At 37.6% G+C, this 20,751-nt stretch overlaps 2 long non-coding RNA genes across 3 annotated transcripts; one reads left to right on the plus strand and one right to left on the minus strand.

Annotated features, from left to right (window-relative positions):
* The first annotated feature begins 347 nt into the window (after nt 1-347).
* On the plus strand, nt 348-19,532 carry LOC121901654. 2 transcript variants are annotated; one of them, XR_006097349.1, is made up of 4 exons: nt 348-766; nt 15,968-16,029; nt 17,117-19,062; nt 19,287-19,532. It is a non-coding gene; the product is annotated as an uncharacterized LOC121901654 (long non-coding RNA). The 2 variants fall into 2 exon arrangements; XR_006097350.1 differs by lacking the exon at nt 348-766 and adding an exon at nt 9,151-15,777.
* LOC121901655 lies at nt 19,293-20,686 on the minus strand. Its single transcript, XR_006097351.1, has 3 exons — nt 19,949-20,686; nt 19,559-19,870; nt 19,293-19,378 (listed from the first exon to the last, which is right to left on the minus strand). It is a non-coding gene; the product is annotated as an uncharacterized LOC121901655 (long non-coding RNA).
* Nucleotides 20,687-20,751: the final 65 nt, after the last annotated feature.

Genomic DNA, 20,751 nt, shown 5'->3' on the forward strand with positions numbered 1-20,751 from the left:
TGCTAATGCTAAGTTAGCTGGCACATCATTATAGCAGATTCGTGTTATAGTTAACTAGCCGGCTACATGACAACTCCCTGGCACAGTTGGATTGTGGCAGCTACCTAAATCAATTTAATACATGTTAAAGTGACATTCAAAGTGCAAGGCAAATGTCAGACGTGTAATTGTTACGGAGATTACCACCACAGGGACGTGCTTGAGTAAAATGTGGCCCTGGAATTTTTCCAGAGGGTTGGACTGACCACTCACATCACCGGTCAGACTGGTCAGACCTAAAACAATAAATGTGTAATCAAATAGAGTGTCCCGCAGACACTATGGTGCCATACTTCTGTAAGTTATTGTGTTTCTAGAAGACACTGAACTCATCATGATATAAGATGATAACTTAATTGTTAGTTTAGTTATTTGTGACATTGAGAAAAGATAGCAATGGATGAGTGCAGCATCTGATATTTGTACAGTAAGAATTGATTTGTATTGTATGTAGTGGTTGTAATTGGGTTACATAAAGATTTAATTAATAATTACAATACTTTGGTCGGAGCAATTTCGAGCAATTTGTCATGTTGTCTTTGAGTAGTCATAACAGGCGTTTTCACAAATAATAATAAATGTTATACTTTGTGATTTTTATTATTGACTTTAATGTTAACTTATTATGGACAGGACTGAGGAGTCGCCCATATATGAGGACTTGTTCCTGGCCAAGGATGAGGAAGTTGAAACATTCGTTGACCTTGTCAGGGGCAACATGAGAAGTGTAAGAAAGTTTTGCTTTGTTTATTATGATAGTTTATGCAGGTTTTTTGTTGTTTCTTTTTTACATATGTCAAAATGTGTGTGAGATTTAAACTCATCCATTGCTATCTTTTCTCAATGTCACAAATAACTAACAATCATCATTATCATCTTATATCATGATGAGTTCAGTGTCTTCTAGAAAGACAATAACTTAAAGAAGTATGGCACCATAGTGTCTGCGGGACACTCTATTTGATTACACATTTTTTGTTTTAGGTCTGACCAGCGAAGTGAGTGGTCAGTCCAATCCTCTGGAAAAATTCCAGGGCCACGTTTTACTCTAGTACATCCCTGTGGTGGTAATCTCCGTAACAATTACACGTCTGACATTTGCCTTGCACTTTGAATGTTAATACAACACATAAACACACAATCTAATCTCCAGGGATGAAACGCTATAGAGACTGGGGTCCAACGGAAGAAATAACAGCAATGTTATTCTATGTTTTGAACAAATGAACACCCCTTGGGTTGAGATACTTACTGTAGTCGGTGGCAGTGAGAGAAATGAATGAAAAAGCAGTGATGATGAGTAAGAAGTGTGCATGATGTAGCGTTGCCGTGGTAATGACTGGAGCTTCTTCTGCTTCATTACTAGCCATTATTAATAATAATGTTATTACTCTTACTATGAAAGAAAATACATTTGAAAGATATATATCAACCTTGCAACGATGTACATGCAACCGCAAATATTTATTTTATACAGATGATGTTGGAGCTCTAGTATTCACACAATTTCAAATCATATTCAACAGAATTATATGCAAATTCACAGTAAAGCAAAAACTCACATTAACCATGGGTGAGCATTGTAATAATATATTTAACAAATTCATCATTCCAATGCGGAAGTCAGTCATTATCATCATCATCATGTTATTGTTATTGTTATTGTTCTTATTGAGGGGGAAATTACAAAAGAGGAATTGGTTTGCCATTTTAATAATGTAAGGGGAACAATTTATCTTCCTATAACTATAATCTAACTACCTCATTACATTAAAATGACAGTTATATCATACACAATTCAATGTTTTTCTAAACTAGAAAACAACATTAACCACCGCCAATTGCGTAACGTTGTTGAACCAGGGAATTTGTGTGTCTACCACAACAAAGGATCCTAATTGACTTTACATTGGCATTCTTTCTGTGGTACCAGCACATAATTTCAACCCATTACTTGCCACCACCATGGAATGCGGTGTTAAGAGGTCATGGTCATTTCACGTATTTTTGTGAGATCAGGTTTCTTCGACACATCCCATCATTCGTTCTTTTGTATTGTCTTGAGTTTCTGTCATGAAACAGCAGAGTTTTTGTTTTGGTTCATGCTGACATTCTTAATCAGTTTGTATGATTATATATAGCCTTTTTAATTTTTAGTGAAGTTAATGCTCTGTAATTAATGTTATCTTTTCAACATTTAAACATGCCTTGGCAATATGTACAGTGTCATTTACAGTGTCAATAAAGCTAAATGGTAAAAGCATATCAAAACAAAACAGAGCAAAACTGTCTGAAATGTGTGTGTGTGTGAGAGAGAGAAAAATCATATACATCAGACATTAACACCAATCAGAGTAAGAGAGGCAGAGAGAGAGAGAGAGAGAGAGAGACCACATATACCACATATTTACACTGAGGGAGTAAGAGAGAGAAAGTGCAATTCAAGATTTACTTACATGTCTCTGTCATGCATGAGTAGGCAACAAATTCAGTGAACTTAATACACTATTAGAGTTACTTACTGGTCGCAGCTACTAGTTATTTGCTACTGTTGACAGGCTAACAAACTCTCCTGTGTAAGTAGCCTCTGAACTTCTATCTACCAGGGCCTGCAATGAATTTGCCTCCTTCTTCACTGACAAAATCAAGAAAATATCAGGTACAGGGTATGCGTTGTCCCTGTGTCCCCTTAAAATCAATTCTAGTATGACACAGTTTTAACTAATCAATCATAAAAACCTGGAGGACATTATACAACATTCAAAAATGTTCCAAAATTGCACGGCCTCAGATCTTCTACAAATTGTCAAAATGTCTCTTCTCTCAGGTCTCACAGGCCCTGAAAACTGCCGTCATCAAGCAACTCTTAAAAAAAGAACAATCTAGTCATCTCACTAATGAACAATTATAGGCCCATATCAAACCTCCTGCTTTTAGGTAAAATAATTGAAAACAAACAACTTCTTGGCACTAAACAACTGTTTTGATGTCTTCCAGTCAGGTTTCGACCACACCACAGCAGTGAGACTGCTCTTGTTAAGGTCTTGAATGACATCCGCTTAAACATAGACAGTGGCAGAATTGCAGTCTTAGTATTATTGATTCTCAGTGCTGCAATCGACACAGTCAACCACAACATATCACTCGACCTTCTGAAAAACTGGGTAGGACTTTCTGGCACAGTACTGAACTGGTTTGAATCCTACTTAAAGGACAGGGACTACTTTGTGTCTATAGGTAATTATACATCTGAGCGGACAAAGACAACCTGTGGAGTTCCCCAAGGCTCTATTCTGGGGCCCATTCTGCTCAACATCTACATGCTCCCACTAGGTCAGATTATGGAAAACAACAAAATATGTTACCATAAGTACGCAGACAACACACAAATTTACATAACCATATCACAAGGGGACTATGGTCCAATACAAGTGCTGAGTAAGTGCATTGAACATATCAATGGTTGGATGTGCCAGAATTTTCTTCAATTAAACAAAGACAAAACTTAAGTAATTGTATTTGGAGCTGAGGAAGAATGATTAAGTCACCACAAAGCACAAATACACAAACCAAGCCAGAAATCTTGGTGTAGTCATGGTCTCAGACCTGAATTTCAACAGCCACATTAAGACAATTACAAAGAGCCTATCACTTGAAGAATATATCAAGAATTAAAGGACTTATGTCTCAGCAGGATTTGGAAAAACTTGTCCATGCATTTATCTTCAGTAGACTCGACTACTGTAACTATGTCTTTACAGGTTTCCCTAAAAAAATCAATCAGACAGCTGCAGCTGATTCAGGTCTACTTTCTGTTCCCAGAGTCAAAACTAAACATGGAGAAGTAGCATTCAGTTTTTATGCACCGCATATCTGGAACAAGACTTTTCTGTTTGCTGCTGCCTTTTATTAAATCAAATAATTATTCATTTCTTACATTGCACTGTAACTTTTATTTTTGTATTTTATACCTGTCCTATTCTATTTTAGCTTCTTGTTTTCTACTCTCAGCTTTTTAATGACTGTTTGTACTTAAGTGTTCTTTTATTGTGTGTTTCTTTTGCACTTATTCTCGTTGCTTTTAATATTTCTTGTAAAGCATGTAGAAGCTATGTATATAAACTTGCCTTGCCTTGCCTCAGATTTAATGTGTGGGTCTGTCACCCGGCAGCTTCCACCAACTCTGTTCAGGATGTTTGACTGGAGAAATATCAGATAGTCAAAGGGCAACAGCTGAATGTTGTCAGTAGTAAAAGACCACAAATATAATTTTCAATATCACTTGGTACTACAATGCGTCCATTGTAACATTTTGAACATAGAGCCAGAAAACAACATTGTCAAACCCACAACTTAGATAACATTGTAATAATAGCTGGCAATGAGGGATTATCAACAACATATCAGGTGCACTCACTCAGAAAATTTGGTTAAACTGTTGGCTTGTTTACAACCTGTCTGATCGTCTGACCACTCATGTTTCTTTCCCTGTCTGGTTTCTTTTTAGTGCTGTCACCGTGTTCCCTGATAACAGTAATTACTTTGTTAAATATCATAATCAAAACAATGGCCAAAACTGCTAAAATAAAATCCAAGTTGTAAAAAACTAGAATTATCTTTTAACTGTAAATTACAAAGACAACTAAGAAACATTTAATTTAGAGGCTGCATTCACAAATGCATTGGAAACATGAATGTGTTCTTGAGTTAAGCATGTGTTTAGGCTGTTGACTGCAGTTGAAGATTTCTAGCTGAACAAAATTGTTGTGTAGCCTATCACATTTTTAGATGTTACACCCCCAAAAGTTCTTGAAAAACTCAGATGTTCAAATATCATATCCTGTGCATTACTCAATTCTCATGAAATGGTCAGAGGAAACCTAATAATTCTTAAAACTAGTGCAGTGCCCGTTCAAAACCTGTTTGAAACGGGCCAAGGAAGTAGATCGGATGAACAGTTCTTGAGATATGCGAAGGACAAACCCACATACATACACACATACATACGTGCATACAGATGACAGAGATTCCTTGCTTTATATAGAGAGATGCTTTCAGTTGCATTACAGCATTTAATTTTTCAACCCCGGTCTAACCCAAAGTAGCCTGATTCCCATGTAATGATTCTCTAATACCTTCTATGTGTTGAGGTCAAGACACAAGCAAATGGAAAAAAAGAAACTTCTTGAAACAGGACAGCGAGGCTGGTGAGGCTGTATGACTTGAGAGCCTGAGGCAAGTGTTTTATGGCAGCTTGTCATCTGAAAACGACTTCCAGTGTTTTCCTCCATCACAACAGCTTTCAAGGATCCGCCAAGAAGGACCGTCAGAAATGTTCTTTTGTCCCGGGGGAATTCTTGTGATGCTGCATTGTTTGAAGTGGCTACAAACAAACCAAAGTGGGACTCTTGACTGGCAACCTGTTTATTCTTTCAGTCCTTCTATAGGACATTTTCACCAATGTTCAATGTGTAACAATATAAATGTGATGTCTCTTTACTTCATAACTCTTGCATAAGACACTGTGTTTTTATAAGCTTGTATGGTTTCAAGGTCCAAGTCAGTCAGCAACCATCTTATAAACATAGTGGAACTTTGAAGATTTTATGTTTGTTCCTGAAGTCTCTCAGGGGTATAATACAGATTAGGAGAATACATGTATTCATATAAAACTTTTCGGTGTATGACGTCTCAAGTCAGCAGTCTAATTACAGTCTATGGACTACAATTTTTGGCTTTTTTATTTTTTTACCATACACGTACAAAGACAAATGCCTGAGGTCATGTTTTCTCAAAGAGCAACTTAACAGCAGCTGAATGTCTTGTTTTTGCTGACCTCCGGTAGTTTTACTTTTCATCTTTTTGTAGTGATGTAAAAGTGCATTCCAGGGTGTGGTCAGTATACTGTGACATCACTGTTGCGTGTGGTTACAAGTGCAGCAGCGCACGCTTCTGACCACACTCAAGGTGCAACAGACTTGAAAATTACAGGTTACTCGTTTCAATTGACGTGATAACCGCAATGCTGGCAACAGTGAAGGGGGTAAAATTATTTATCCAATAGTAGCTGCAGTGTGCACCAACAACCACCAGGTGGCACACGTGACCAATGGAAGAGAATAGGATTGTGACGCAGCGCAAGAAAGCATAGCAAGACATTGTAGTTAGTTAGTTAGTAATGGAGGTAGATGTGGTGGTGTTTATCTTATCCAACTTGAAAACATGGTGGAATGGTGAACGCTTGCTGTATTAACTGTTGTCATGACCAGCGTGGGAAATGAATGCTAATGGAGTGCAATGATTTTTAGTGTGTATATTTATCGTATTGAGCTACTGGAAACCATCTACTTAAACTCTTTACTTTTGACACAAACCCCCTTGTGACGTAGACTGCATTAACAGCATTGTTCATATGTTGCATACCATGTGTTTAATTATCCAATACTGAATCTCTTTATTTGTGTAACATAATATTGATTAGCGCAATGCTGAAGTAAATATGTGTCAAGTCCACAGTACCAATGTAGTTCAAATACAACAGGTAAGTAAAGTGGCAGTGTAACCTTTAAGTACTGACATTTTAATTGCAATTGAGTTTAAAAAAGGCAAATATTAAAACAAAGATAAAAACTTGACATAAGAACTATTGCTCAGCTTATTATATTATTATTATTGTTATTATTAATAATAATAACAACAACAACAATAATAATAATAAGTGGCTCAGGAGGTAGAAGGTAGTAGGTCGTCCACTAATTGGAAGATCGACGGTTCAATTCCTGGCTCCCCCAGTCCGCATGTTGATGTGTCCTTGGGCAAGATACTGAACCCCAAATTTCTCCTGATGGCTGTGCTATCAGTGTAGGAATGTGTGTGAATGGTTAGTTCCCTCTGATGGGCAGGTTGGGACCTTGCATGGTAGCCCCTGTACCCATTCAGCGTATGAATGTGTGTGAATGGGTGAATGTGACACATGTGACGAGGTGTAGACAGATTACAGATTAAACTTGAGTGTATCATTCCCAAATTGTATATGTTATTAATTATTTCTGTGTCAATTGTAGGTCTGAACAAAAAAAGAACCACCAACAACTTTCTTCATTTCAATCACACAACAATGTGTGTGTGTGTGTGTGTGTGTGTGTGCTTGGGATCATTTGCTGCGTGCCAACACAATAGGAGGGTTAACTGGGTATTTGAATATGAAGTAGAGAGGTGACTGTGTGTATATCATTTGACCGGTCCAAAAATATGCAAACACAAACCCACTGAACAGGGTCATTTGGAATCCAGGGGTGGGGTGAAACTACTGCAGTTTCAGGCTGAATTTTTGGAAAAGTGTTTCTAAAATGATGCTCAAGACATCGATAACATTTCCATTTGATGGAATGCTGTAACCATAAAAACATTACAGTATACAGTAAACATACAGTAGTTCTATTTAGTTTGTTTAGTTTGAGGGAGAGGGACAGAACTTCCACTGGTTCCAGGCTGATATACAGTGAAGAAATAACTGTGTCTGTGACAGTGACTTTATCTGCTGTTAACATCAGTCTACTGTAGACATAAAGTAGCCTAGGCTACTTTTGCCGAATTTACAAATGGACCCTAACTCAACTACTCACAGAACTATCTGATGATTTTCTCCAAGGGAGACAAAGGATCAAACCTCTTACAGGTTATGGTAGTTTGAGTAAGAATAAGACATGACACACCTCTGGGGGGGTTTCCTGTGGGTGTGAAAGTTGGGTGACAACACTATGACATATCTAGGATTCCCTTTGTCGCTGGTCCCCTTCTGTTATGTTACTTGGCTGAATAAAATGCCCTCTTTCACTTATTTTTTGTGATTTGGTCATACAAAACATTACAAACAGGATAGTAAGATTTGACTTATTTCTCACATTCCTTTCTTAGATTCTCAAACACATCATTAGTATTTGAGTGTACTTTGAGTATCCAAACCTGTTGAGCTGTGTTCCACTTGTTTGATAACAGGATAAACAAATATACAATGCATTGCATGTCCCCTCGTGAAAATCAAATGCCCGATCCTATTGATTTGCTGTAGTGCCAGCTTCGAGCAAATGTATATAAAAAGTATAAAGTTATATACAGCAATCCCCCGCAGCTATGTCTCCGCATTGAGGAAGAGATGTTGTGCACATTTACGTGGGAGGCACAACCGCATAACTTATTTAAATCTCCAGACACGCTTGCTACTGTTTGTGATATCAAACAGTAGCAAGGCGTAAATGTAGCAAAAGTTATGCATTTTAAAACAAAATCATATGAGGATGGATATAGCCTTAATGTGTTTGCTGTGTGTTTGGTTACAGTATATATCATTTATTATCAAGATTATCTTGATAGTGACTATACTGTATACTGTAGTATATGAAAGTAAAGTCAAGAAGGTGCTTCACAGAAAAAATGTTTATATAGCAATATACACATTCAATAATTCAGTCACTGAAAAGATTGCAGGACTACAGTAGAAGTCTAATTCTTGAAAACAAATGATGTGTCTGAGAGGTATGTGGGTGCATGTAGGTGGGGGTGTTGGGTACCTTTTCTTTCAATTAAATGTCAAACAGATTAAATGTTGTTTCTAATTTAATTTATAATTTTAATAGAGTCTAAATTACAGCTGTGTCCAACTTTACTCATCCATATTTTGCGCAAATTATGGCGTTAAAACGTAAGAGGGGAAGACAAGAGGGAAGCCTCCTGCAAAAGAACTAACATTCTCCCCTGAACACTGAGTTGGTGCTCCGCTTAGGCTGCCTGGCCAGCGAGCCTGAGCAGGCCTTCTGCCTTCTATGCACATGGCAAAGAAATAAGCTCAATTAGGGTGCAAAATGTCACGGGGGCACCACAAGATAAATATAAAACACAACTGTTTAAGTTAAATATCAGCCGAAATGAAAAGTCTCTCATCAAGAGTAATACATCATACATACATCTGGTTCCACGGCTCCACTTCCTGCAGAGTCAACAGCGCCACTCTGCCATCGCTGACCACACTGCGGTCAAAGGGGGGTATATAGTAAAATCCTGTCAGCAGGATTCAAGTATTCTGCTGCAACCTCATCTACAGTCTACAGGCAGTGCAGCCCACAACTGTAAACCAGAGAGGAAAGAGTTTGTGGTGATATATCCTGTATCCTCCCAGCCAGTCACATTAGTTGTATACCTTACTTACTTTAAACACTTGTGTTAATGAAAGTGAGCGTGTCATACAACTGAGAGAACAGACTAAATGGGAAAACAATACAGATGATCCTGGATGGTGACTGAGTGGCAGCTTACATACAGTGATACACACTCCCAGAGATTATTTTACGCTATTCCAGTGACACAGTTGGTGACATGAAATGTAAAAACACACCAACGGCAAAGGAAAAGATGACTGCTAGTGAGCAAACACTGATGTAAACAATGCAGGTTTTAAATCATTTTTAAAATACTCTTTTATAAATGCATTATGTAGAAGGAAATGCATTCAACACATTTTCTAGGCCTCAAGGATACAATGCGTTTTGTTGACTGAATGTAGACAAAACATTGTTTGCCTCCAGCAGAACTCCATAGTGTACCTTTAATTTGTTTACATGACTGCATCAATTGACAATTTTCTGTAATAATCCCGTTTTTCATGACAATCCAGAGAGACGTTTAGAGGTCTTTCAAAAAACATGACTTAGTTATTTACACACCCTCTTTTAAACTGAACTTTTTCCAATCATTGTAAGGCATGATGCATGCAGCCTGGTGGGAAAACCCAGTTTTTAAATGTTGAAACTTTTGGGTGAAAGAGCTGAAGACACAGAATAAAGCAACGTTCCATCTTCAGGGTCTGTTTTTCAAGAATGTAGTATATGCATACATGAATAAATAATAACTTCTTCAATAGCGTTCTACTTTTCCAGAATGTATGTGAATTTATTAATACACAAACACTACCCCACACACTGATGTGGTGACTCTGTTATAACCATTTCACATTTTAAAGATGCAGCCTTTTTTGATGATATACAGAAGATATGACTGTGAGAGAACCGTCCTTTTTAAGCGAGAATTGTCCTTTGAACCTCAGTTTAAGATGCTCTTGACTTTTAAGTCAGTTGCCAAGTGTGTGTGTGTGCGTGTGTGTGTGTGTGTGAGATGAAAGAAGAGACAAAAGAAAAAAAGAGCCCATTGCTTTATATACTGAATATATATGCATGTTTATGCACACAGGCCAGCCCTGCTTTTTTTTTAGACTTTATCTTTTTGTTGTCTGTATGATTTAAGAATTTGAAATTGCAGTGTATGGAATGATTGAACTTGCAGTTTGGTTTACATGTTGCATGTGACCCCTGATTTCTCAGCAGGAGAAAAAAACATTTATATGGAAATGAATTGTATATATCCATCAGCCTGGCATTTATGTAATTGTGGCTTGGCTGGCAAAACATTTTTTACTTTCACTTGATGTCACGGCTGTCATCCATTCATGCATTCATTTTGCAAGACTAATTTTGTGCCAATTTTGTATATAGTCAGCTTTAAAAGTTTGAATTGAATTTCTTGTGTGAAACCCAATCATAGACTTCTACAAATAAATCCACAGCCTGTAATGAATCTGTAGTTTCCTATTTTTACCACACGGTAAGAAGAGCACTGTCTTTTGTCTTAATCTCAGTTTTACTCCAGTTTACAGTGAAAGAAGACAAACTTCAAGCCTCAGGACAATGAAAACAAGATCATTTAAATTGGGGTGACCACATGTCCTGATTTACAGTCCTGGTTTTAAATGGAGCATCCAAGTGTCCTTAGGAATCTCATAAATATATCAATATGTCCCGGTTTCAACTAGCTGTCTGTGCAAAATACACACAAGAGTCATGATAGTTGTCATTTTCCCACACATAGCCTAGCACAAACTTGACTCACAGGCATCAAAATCGCCACAAATTAGTTATTTTAACTTTTTTCCTCTACTTCAGAATCCTCTGGATAGAAAAAATAATGTCTGAACTAAGCAAATCAAATTGCACAAGTTAAAAGCACAGAAGCGCACAACACACAAGTAACGTTAGCATGAAATTCCTGCTGTTTCAGTGTCACAAAAGTTAAGAGCACAAACGCACTCATTCTGATTAATATTCGTAAGCATGTATGAAAATCCTGCTGCTTCCTCAAAATATAGGAGACATGGGACTGCGAAAGCTTCCCAAGAACTATCGACACATTACTGAATAACACACTCAGTAATGTGATTAGGCTACTTTACTTTTGCAGTAGTGTAAATTCAGTAACTCTGTTACTCAGTGTGACATCAATGTGGTCTCTGCGTTCAGCTGAGAGATCTGCCTGGTTAGCTTGGTGCAGGAGCTGGAGGTGAGCGGTTAGCCTCTCCAAAAAAGGAGAATTGCAGCTCACAGTGATTCCACAGTTGTTTCTATAAGCCAAAAGTAGAAAATTACCTGGTTGGGTTCAGAGTTGGAGGATGTGTGAGCCCCACGGCTGTGAGGACTAGAGTGCAGTGTTGCCAACTTAGTCGCTAGATTTAGTGACTTTTCAGACCCCTTTAGTGACTTTTTTCTCAAAAAAGCAGCTATTGACATATCTAGTGACTTTTTGGAAGGATCTTAACTCCTTTCCTTGAAGGGAGTCACCAGTATTTCTCCATGAATGAGAGCTAATGTGGCTCTCTGGACTGACTGTCAGTGGGTGGGACAGAGAAGCAGCACTTTCAGTGGAGCAATCATCAGCCAGACAGAGTCATGAATGATCTGTGAATGTGTATACCTAATGACCAATCATTGATTCTCATTGTTTTTATTCTAAATCATTTAACTTTACTATCTAAGTTTGATTTTGTTCTGTCAAAACAGACAGAGTAAACAGTAGTGAATTTATTCCAGTGCATGATCATCTCTCTATTCATGATACTTCAGTTGATAGTTGATACAACAGCTTGCATCAAACAGTTTTTTAGATTGAGATGCACATTGAGGAGCTGCTTGAAGAAATGGCTAATGATATAGCTAGTTACAGTCAGTTTAGTTTAATTTAACTTGATTTTCTTTAGATTTTTTAAAATATTGTATGTATGTTATTACATCATGATGTCACAGATATGCAAATTAGCATGTGACATCATCTAGCAACATCTAATGACTTTTCCTGCAGGCTTTAGCTACTTTCCACTGAAAATAGTTGCTGCTAGAGTGCTGTTACATGCAGTCACCATGGATAAATGTTGAGCTAGCTACTGATGGTCAGAAGATATCTCTATATTGTAGGGCTGCTTGTTAAACTGAAAGGCCTTATTTTGTATTCCTACTCGTTAAGTACAGAAGATGCGACTTGTGGGTTAAGAAGATTTGGAGTTGTTTAAACGCATCTGTCACAGAACTGGACTGAGAAACAAAAATGGCTATACTTTTGCTGTTGCGTACTTAGTAAAGCAATGTAATTAATTTTTCAGTGGGTTATCTATAATGAGTAACTGATAAATCTGTTCAGGTAACCTATCTAACAATGTGTATAACACAAATACTGTGTCAAGTATGCCACATGTTCTTTCATTTCGAGTGTCAAACACAGATTTCCACAGTTGTTGCAGTGTTGGGTAAGACCGATACATGTGAAGCAATGAACCCATGTATCACTTTCATATCGTTTTTTTCTCTCTCGCAAGTCATTCTCTCTAGTAAAGTGACTTTATGTGCACAGCTTAATCTTCTTCCCCCACAGCCTCCTCCCCATCATTCCTCTGTTCCGACAAACCTAAATAAACAAACTAATGCATGCACTTTGCATTTTGTTTACTGCTTTTGCAATATTGTAATGCAAGCAATAAAGTCAGCGAATAGAATTTAAAGACAGAGATTAAATTGCGGCGAGAAAAACACGGCTGGTCTGATGACGCTGAGGTGCTTTTTTCTTTGTTGTTGAGAAAGAGATGTAGGAGGCGGAGAGAGAGAACAAAGAAAAGAAAATTGACTGGAAAACGTACTGTCATTATATACCTATGGTTTATGAGCCTCCTTATTGTAGTTAACAACACAGTGTGAAGAGAGGCTGCTGATGTGGACTACTCATCTTAATTCACAGTGGAATGATAAAAAAGGAAGGAGGCAACGAGTGAAGGAAGAAAATTTGATGAAAAGGAAAGAAAGTATGAAGATAGAATATAAAAAAGAAGGAAAAATAATATGAAAAAAATGGTATATAAAAAGGAACTAGAAAGGAGGATGAGTCTGTGATGTCATCACCGACAGCACTGGCAAAGTATTGTGATTGGACAGCAATTCTACAACTGTAGAGCATTTGGAGCACTTGGAGATATACAGTATATAACTTAAATATTTCCTTTTTCATTGTTTTTTATACAAACCCCTGTATGCTTTTATTCAGTTCGTTATACAATAAAGTCAAGTCAAGAGTACATTGATTGTGTCAATTCAAAAGGCTCGACATGATTAATGCTTTGAATGCTAGGGATTTTTTGTTTGGCTTGTTTATAATTTTTTTAATTTATAGACTCATGACATAGTTGCTATATGTGTCACCCAGGCATGCTATATATTGTTTTTTTCAGAAAGTTAAGTGATTCAGAAATGTGATCATTTTGCATGTGAGTAGTACAATACATGCTTCAGGTGACTTTTTATGGAAAAAAATTCATTATAGTGAATCTGCTCCTTGCTTCTTGACTCTTCAAGTTTACACACAGGTAAGACTGTAGCTGTTAAAAGATCTACAGGGTTACTTTTACTGGTGAAAAAGTCAAATCTGTTGAATATGAACAAAGATTTGTGAAAGGAGACTTTTTTCTATGATTTAGAAGTAGATTTACTGATGCTTATCCTTGGCTGAATCCTTGGCTGAGCCCAGACCTCAAGTGTTCTCATGGAGATGAATTGAAATTCCAGACCCTGTAACTCGAGTTTTTCTGAACAGTTTTTAATGGTATCGATATGTGCGGGTCTGCTGATTTAAACAGCAGCTACAACAAATCTGGTCAGAATGCTTGGTGATATTTTCCCTTTTCGTGAACTGCTAATTTAGTAGATTATAATTTACATAAACAAACAAATCAACATTATTAAGCCTATAGGCCTATGAATATTCTGTGTGCATTATCAAACTTCACTACATCAATAAACTTATGCAACAAAACTGAAAAAAGCTAATGTCATCAAAAGTGAATATGGTAGATACCATTATGATGATGATTAAGCGGAGATCCAAGCGGAGTCTCTGGAAGTCTGCAGAAAGTCCGTTTTAGGCCCCTTGTGGACTTGATAAATTGTGGATTCGGACAGACTTTGGCAATCACAGACTTCCTGGGAACGCGCCCACAAAGTCCAAAACTCTGCATGTGCGGTGATGTCCAGACATTTGGACTCAGCTCTTAACATATCTCAGATCAGTGTACATCTTTGCAAAGGGTAAATTCCATAGATTTTTACAATGTGTGATTGATGTGTGTACTCTGGTTTGACAGAGTTATGGACAACAACGACCAAAAAGCAAATAGTGCCAACAATACTGCCTCACAAACAACACCAACCACATAACTACATATGCACAAGTGCAGCAAATTTTAAATATGTCAAAATATGTGATGTAATTAAACCACTAAGGAGTGTGAGATCAGGGCGAGTGACAGTGAGAGAGACTTTGTGAGGTGATCTGGGGTGTTTGTCTTAGTTGCTTATCCAAACCCTTGTGCTTCTGGCTAGCAGAATGACATACAAGTACATATCTGCCCTCAAATTTTTCACTTTGTGAAGCCAAGTTCTGAACTCCTGATCTTCACACCACTTTTCCTTAAATGTGCAAAAATACTTGTTAGAGCCAAGATCAAGCAAGAGCATTTTTAGTTATTCCAGGAGGCTTAAATCAATTCCAAGAGGTGGCTTTTTGACATTATGTGACCGAAGTATTGAACTTTGGTCACATGATAACAAGTGGTCACATAAGGAGAGAAGGTAATCCCTGTGTCTGCTCAAAGATGGCCTCTGATATTGGCTTTCGACCCCTTCCCACACCTGAAAAGTAAAGTTGGAGTGGTGTATGACATCATATGTTACAGTTGTGGGGAACACTACATCAGTTACATGACAACGACTCCAAGGAGTCTTAAAGAAACACAGAAACAGACAATATCAGCTCTCTGTGAACACCAGAACAAAACAGCATCCACTGGGAAGAGGTCAAAAAAGAGGACATTCACATCTGACACCAGAAAACATCTTTAAATGATTTTTCATTCAACTGATTTTTTCCAAAGTTCGAGAATTCACTTCTACTCTCAACTTAAATGTCACCTGCTTGACAGTTTAATAAGTCACAATTTGTTTGTGTTTTAATAAACGATTATTGTTAGCTTGGCCAGAGGTTATTATGTTATGTGCGATGCCTAAATGTTCTGCAATTATCAACCCATTTTCTAATGAAAAACCTTAATGTAATATACTGCCAAACAAAGTCCCATCGAATCATTTTTCATTTCATTTTCTTCATTATTTTCAGACTTCAACAGAGCAAAACAACACTGGTGGTAGTTTCTTAATGTGCTGTTAATGAATATGTAGAATATACACTGTGATGGAGGTGTTGCATGCAATATGACAGAATAATGCATCAGCAACAGAATCTGTGGTTTAGAATTGTGAACCTCCACTGACAAACACCAAGTGTCATCCAAATTCTTTTTGGACAATCCAGTCTTAGCGGGTCTGTTGAAAGCAATGCTGTCTTACTCTGAATTGTTTACCCATGATTAAGTACCTGAAGAGCATCCTACTATTCTGACAGTAAACACAACTTGTCACACATTCAAGTGCTTTAGTGTGGAAAACATAACAAAAAGGATTCTGTGACCACACTGTGTTGTTTTATTTGTCAAAACTGTTTTGTTCTGCAGTGACAGAATGATGAAGAGAAAATATGCACTGCAAGGGATTTTGCCATATCCAAAATGACAAGGTACGACATCTTTCTCCTGGTCTCAGGCTGAGATCTGTCCAAGCTATCAGTAAACATAACACAACATCAGTGTTTAATTTGACAATTAAATGTATTCTAAGAGATGCCACACACCACCTGTATGATCAGTTGAACAGGCCTTTTTCACAAAAGACATCTCTACATGTCACAGTAGGAAAAGCACAGGTGTAAATGATAAAATTAACAGTTTAACTATTACTGCCAGCTGCTGTGGCTGCTTGTAACCTTTACCTCTGAAAGCTTTACAGCAACACAATTCATCTCAACTGAGACAGTATTTTAGAATCTCAGATTTTACATACTCATGCAATTCTGTGCTGATAGAGCATTGCTAACCAATTTTAAGGTGTATTTGTACTGTAGTGCCACCTATGGGTGAAATGGCATTTGCCACGAAGATTACAGTCTTGGTAATTTATTTAGAAATGGCTTCGAAGACTACTAACAGCAATCATGTTCATGTAAACAGAACTGCGCTCCTGTCCTATATATATATATATATATATATATATATATATATATATATATATATATATATATATATATATATATATATATGTGTGTGTGTGTGTATATGTCTTTTTTTCTCTTCTGTTCTTGCGACTCAATGCTATTTCTTCCTTTCTGAAGATTATTGAAGGTTATTTTGCAAAATGTTCCACTTTTTCCAAGTTTGAGATGTAATGAGGAGCTCACTCCCAGTGCAGCCATTATGTATATTTATTTATTTTTTTTATTTTATGGCATTATGCCTTTATTATAGCAACAGTGGAGAAATGACAGGAAATGACAGATGGAGGGCAATGGGGCATGCCCACTTATGTGTTTTTAATAGCTTTTGGACAACAATGGAGGTCTGCAGCTCAGAGGAATAAGATATATCAGACTTTGCATACACACACAATACTTGTAAGCAGTGTTGGGCAATGACTCATTACTTTGTTACTTGTTACAGCAATATTATTACTTTTTTCAGTAATGGGTAATGTAAGGGATTACAATTTGAAATTCAGTAATTATATTACAGTTACTAATCCCAGTAACACGCTGTTACTTTTACACATAGGAGTTGGTGTCATCGCTGTCTTGCTTTCTTAATGGAGGGTTGATATCAGTGTGGTCTCTGTGTTCAGCTGACAGACGGCTCCAGAGGAGGAGAAATGCGACTTGTGTAATTCCAAAGTTGTCTTATTAACGTGTTGTGTGTTCTTAGCCGGCTTGCTAACATTATCCATGGGTACGCCTACATTCAGGAATCACCTGACACTGGTTTAGTTCAGAGTTGGAGGGTGTGTGAATCGTGCAGCTGAGGGCAGGACTTCTTGAGTGCCGTGTGCAGTCACTGAGGCTATGCTAACGAGCTGTTGTTGTCAGTAAATCCTTCCAAACTTTTTCCTGCCTGCTTGTTAAACCACAAATATCTTGTTTTCTTTCGACATGTGTTAAATTCAAAAGATGCAACGTTTGGCTTTGGAGGATTTTGAGTTTTTTAAAGGTGCTGACGGAGCTGACAGCTGAGTAACAAAAGTAAAGTAACGAATAATGTAACATATTTCTTTTGCTGCTGAGTGCAAATGTTTCTTTGTTAGTTTTGTCAGACATTTGCATTTGTTCAAAAAATGAAGTGTTCAAATGTAGGCCTAAAGTAAGACAATATAACAACTATCCTAGGTTAGTAATTTAGGTGAGTGATCAGTTGTCACAAAACCACAATGTTCTGTGCTTCTGCTCTGAGATTCTTTGTAATTTTCCATTGTCACTTGAATTACAATGTAAGCAAATGGACGCCACAGTAGACTGACTCAAGACTAATAATAGTGATCGCAAACACAATTGAGTGTGTATATCTGTGTGTGTTGCTGCTGACATGTATATTTCCTCTTGTTTGTGACATTTGGAGTCTCAGCATGTGTTTTCTCTGTGAATACACATCCATGCTTCAATGCTCGCATGTGTGTCCTGTCAGTCATGATAATGTTTAGGCAACATGATGTTGGAAAAAAGCTCCCAGCTAATACACCTGAAGGGAGAAGCATCACAGTATTTTAGAGCTTCATAAACTCTCATGTTTGTATTTGGATATTTCTCATATGTTCCTTTTTTTCTCTTCTCAGAAAAGAAATTCCTGATGTTTGTGTGACTCTGTGTATGTCTTTGTATTAAACTATATCTCAAGTAATGATCCAAGTCTTAATGATCGCCAACCTAAAACTGAATTCAGGCACAAAATATAGTAAATATATCCAAGAAACAATGATTTCAACAATATTGACATCATTGGGCCTCATGTATGAATGTTTTCTTATTTTTCTATTATATTTATATATAGTATAAAGCAATAAGAAGAAAATAAGAAAAACCTATGTGGGATTCATGAAATGTGCACTGACAGCCAAGTCTGTTATTACTCACCTGCGTATGTTGATGAATTGTGTTTGATCTTAAATTGGATGTGGCAGCAGACCTAGGTGCCGTGTGCAAACCACCAAACCATCAAGCCACAGCAATTTGATGGGTAACATTAAACTCAGACAAAAGAAGAAAGAAAAAAAGGAAAGGAAAATGCCACCTAAGGGCAGCAAGAAGAAAAAAAAACTTTTCATCTGCAAAGATAGAAAGTCTACTTAATTAAATTTCGTTAAGGAAAAAAAACTTATTTTCAAGTGTGAGCAGTGGGGTCACCAGTCCAGAAAAGCGCAAAGCATGCACCATTGAAATTAATGCTATGTGTGCAGAAGAAAGAACTCTCAGAGAATTTAAAAAAAAAATGGCTTGATCTGAAAACAGATGCCAAAAAAACAACTGTCTGCTGCCAGGCATACTATTAAAGCCACGGGAGGGGGCCAGGAAACTGTCAAGACAACGGACGTGGATGAATGCTTCGGAGCCATCATTGGAGAGGTTTCTCTGTTGGGGGTGCAGTCTGATATTCCACTGGACAGTGACCTACCACAGCCAGGAAACATCCCGACAGCAAACCCCAGGATCAACTAGCACCATCTGCAGACAATGGTAAGCATCAATCCAAATTTTTAATTCTCAAAGGGAATTTAGTGAAGTTGATTCCCTCACTTGATTCCACATTAAATGTATTTTTTTTTCACACTTGAATTTACCTCATCTATAGCCTACCATGCCAATTTCTGTTTTAAGCTACATTCCCATTTTAAATCATTGCTATATGAATAAATAAAACAAAAAACATATGTATTAACAGTCTTTATTTTATTATTCAGATGCATCTGGCACTGGTGCGCCAACCACCTCCCAGAGTGCACCTGGACCATCAAGACGATCCACCTGAGCAGAGATCATCTCGGAGTCGGTCCTACAAAATCAAGAGAAGATATTAGAGACTCTTCAGCATATCTCTTCCGTTTTTTCACAGATTAGAAAATGAAACTTTTAAAAAACAAGAAATAAAAACCATTTATCAAATAAATATCAATACAATTTTTCTGCCTTGAGTACAGGTCGTTGCATAATGTAACAAAAGTGATCTGCTTACGTGTTAAAAAAGTGAAATAAGTCACATGTCTCTGGTCAGGTCCTACCTCCATGTCTTCAGGTGGTGGCAGGTGGGGTGGGGGCACACCATATTGTGCAGAAGACAGCAGGCCATGGTTATTTTGCACACTTTTTCAGGTGTGTATAAAAGCTTGCCACCTGCTGTGTCTAGGCATAGCCACCAGCCTTTTAGTATACCAATAGTGCGCTCCACCACTGGGTAAGTGCACTTCAGTTTCTGTTTATAGGCCACCTCCTGCTTGGTTAGTATGTGATGTCATAAGCCATGGTAGTAGCGGATAGCCCCAATCACCTAAATTAATTAAGTTGGATTTATGTTGAATGGTAATAATGCAGACTTACGACAATTCTAGCATATTATAATACTTACCAATAAGCCACCCATCTCCAGCAGCACCTCAATCAAACCGCATAACCACCTAACTGTTGTGCAGTGTGAAAGAGTTGTGCGCTACCCCTGGCCAGCGGGCCACCACATTCAAAATGTTATTCTGTGCATCATATATTATTTGGAAGTTGATTTAATGGAATTGTTTTCTATTGAGGAAGGGGAAAGGATTTGGAGATGGTGCCTCAACACGTACATGAGCACAGCTGATTGCTCCAATAGTATTGGGCAGTCCAGCAATGGCATAAAAATCCCTTTTTATCTGGGTCTGCTCAGCAGCGGTATATGGAAACTGAATGTTCTGTGGAGTTAAGTGGATGATTCCCTGGAGAACAGTGGGCAGAGATATGCCAGACCTGTCACCAATCTCTCTCCGGAAGGTCTCAGTAGCCAGGAAACCGATAGTGATGAGTACTTGCAGATGAGGTGGAGGGGGATTATATCATTTTGTCTTGAGGCTCCAAAATGGCACACAGGTTTTGAAGAATCTGCCTTGGTAATCAAAGACGGCTTTAGACCCACTCATCACTGGAAGCAAACAAATCTGCTTGATCTTTAGATACATGCTCTTCTCTCAAAACTTGGTCAAGAAGTAGCAAATAAGCCATTGTGGAGTCGGTTGGGCACCACTTCATACCATTTTATGTAGCAAATCCTAATTAATGACATGTGCTGTTATAATTAATGATTGGATATGTGTGTGTGTGTGTGTGTGTGTGTGTGTGTTTGAGTGTGTGGGGGCATATTATAAACAATACTACTTGCTGGGCTCCATAAATAACAAT

The sequence above is a fragment of the Thunnus maccoyii genome, chromosome 8 (genome assembly GCF_910596095.1).
Source record: "Thunnus maccoyii chromosome 8, fThuMac1.1, whole genome shotgun sequence".
NCBI classification, from domain to species: domain Eukaryota; kingdom Metazoa; phylum Chordata; class Actinopteri; order Scombriformes; family Scombridae; genus Thunnus; species Thunnus maccoyii.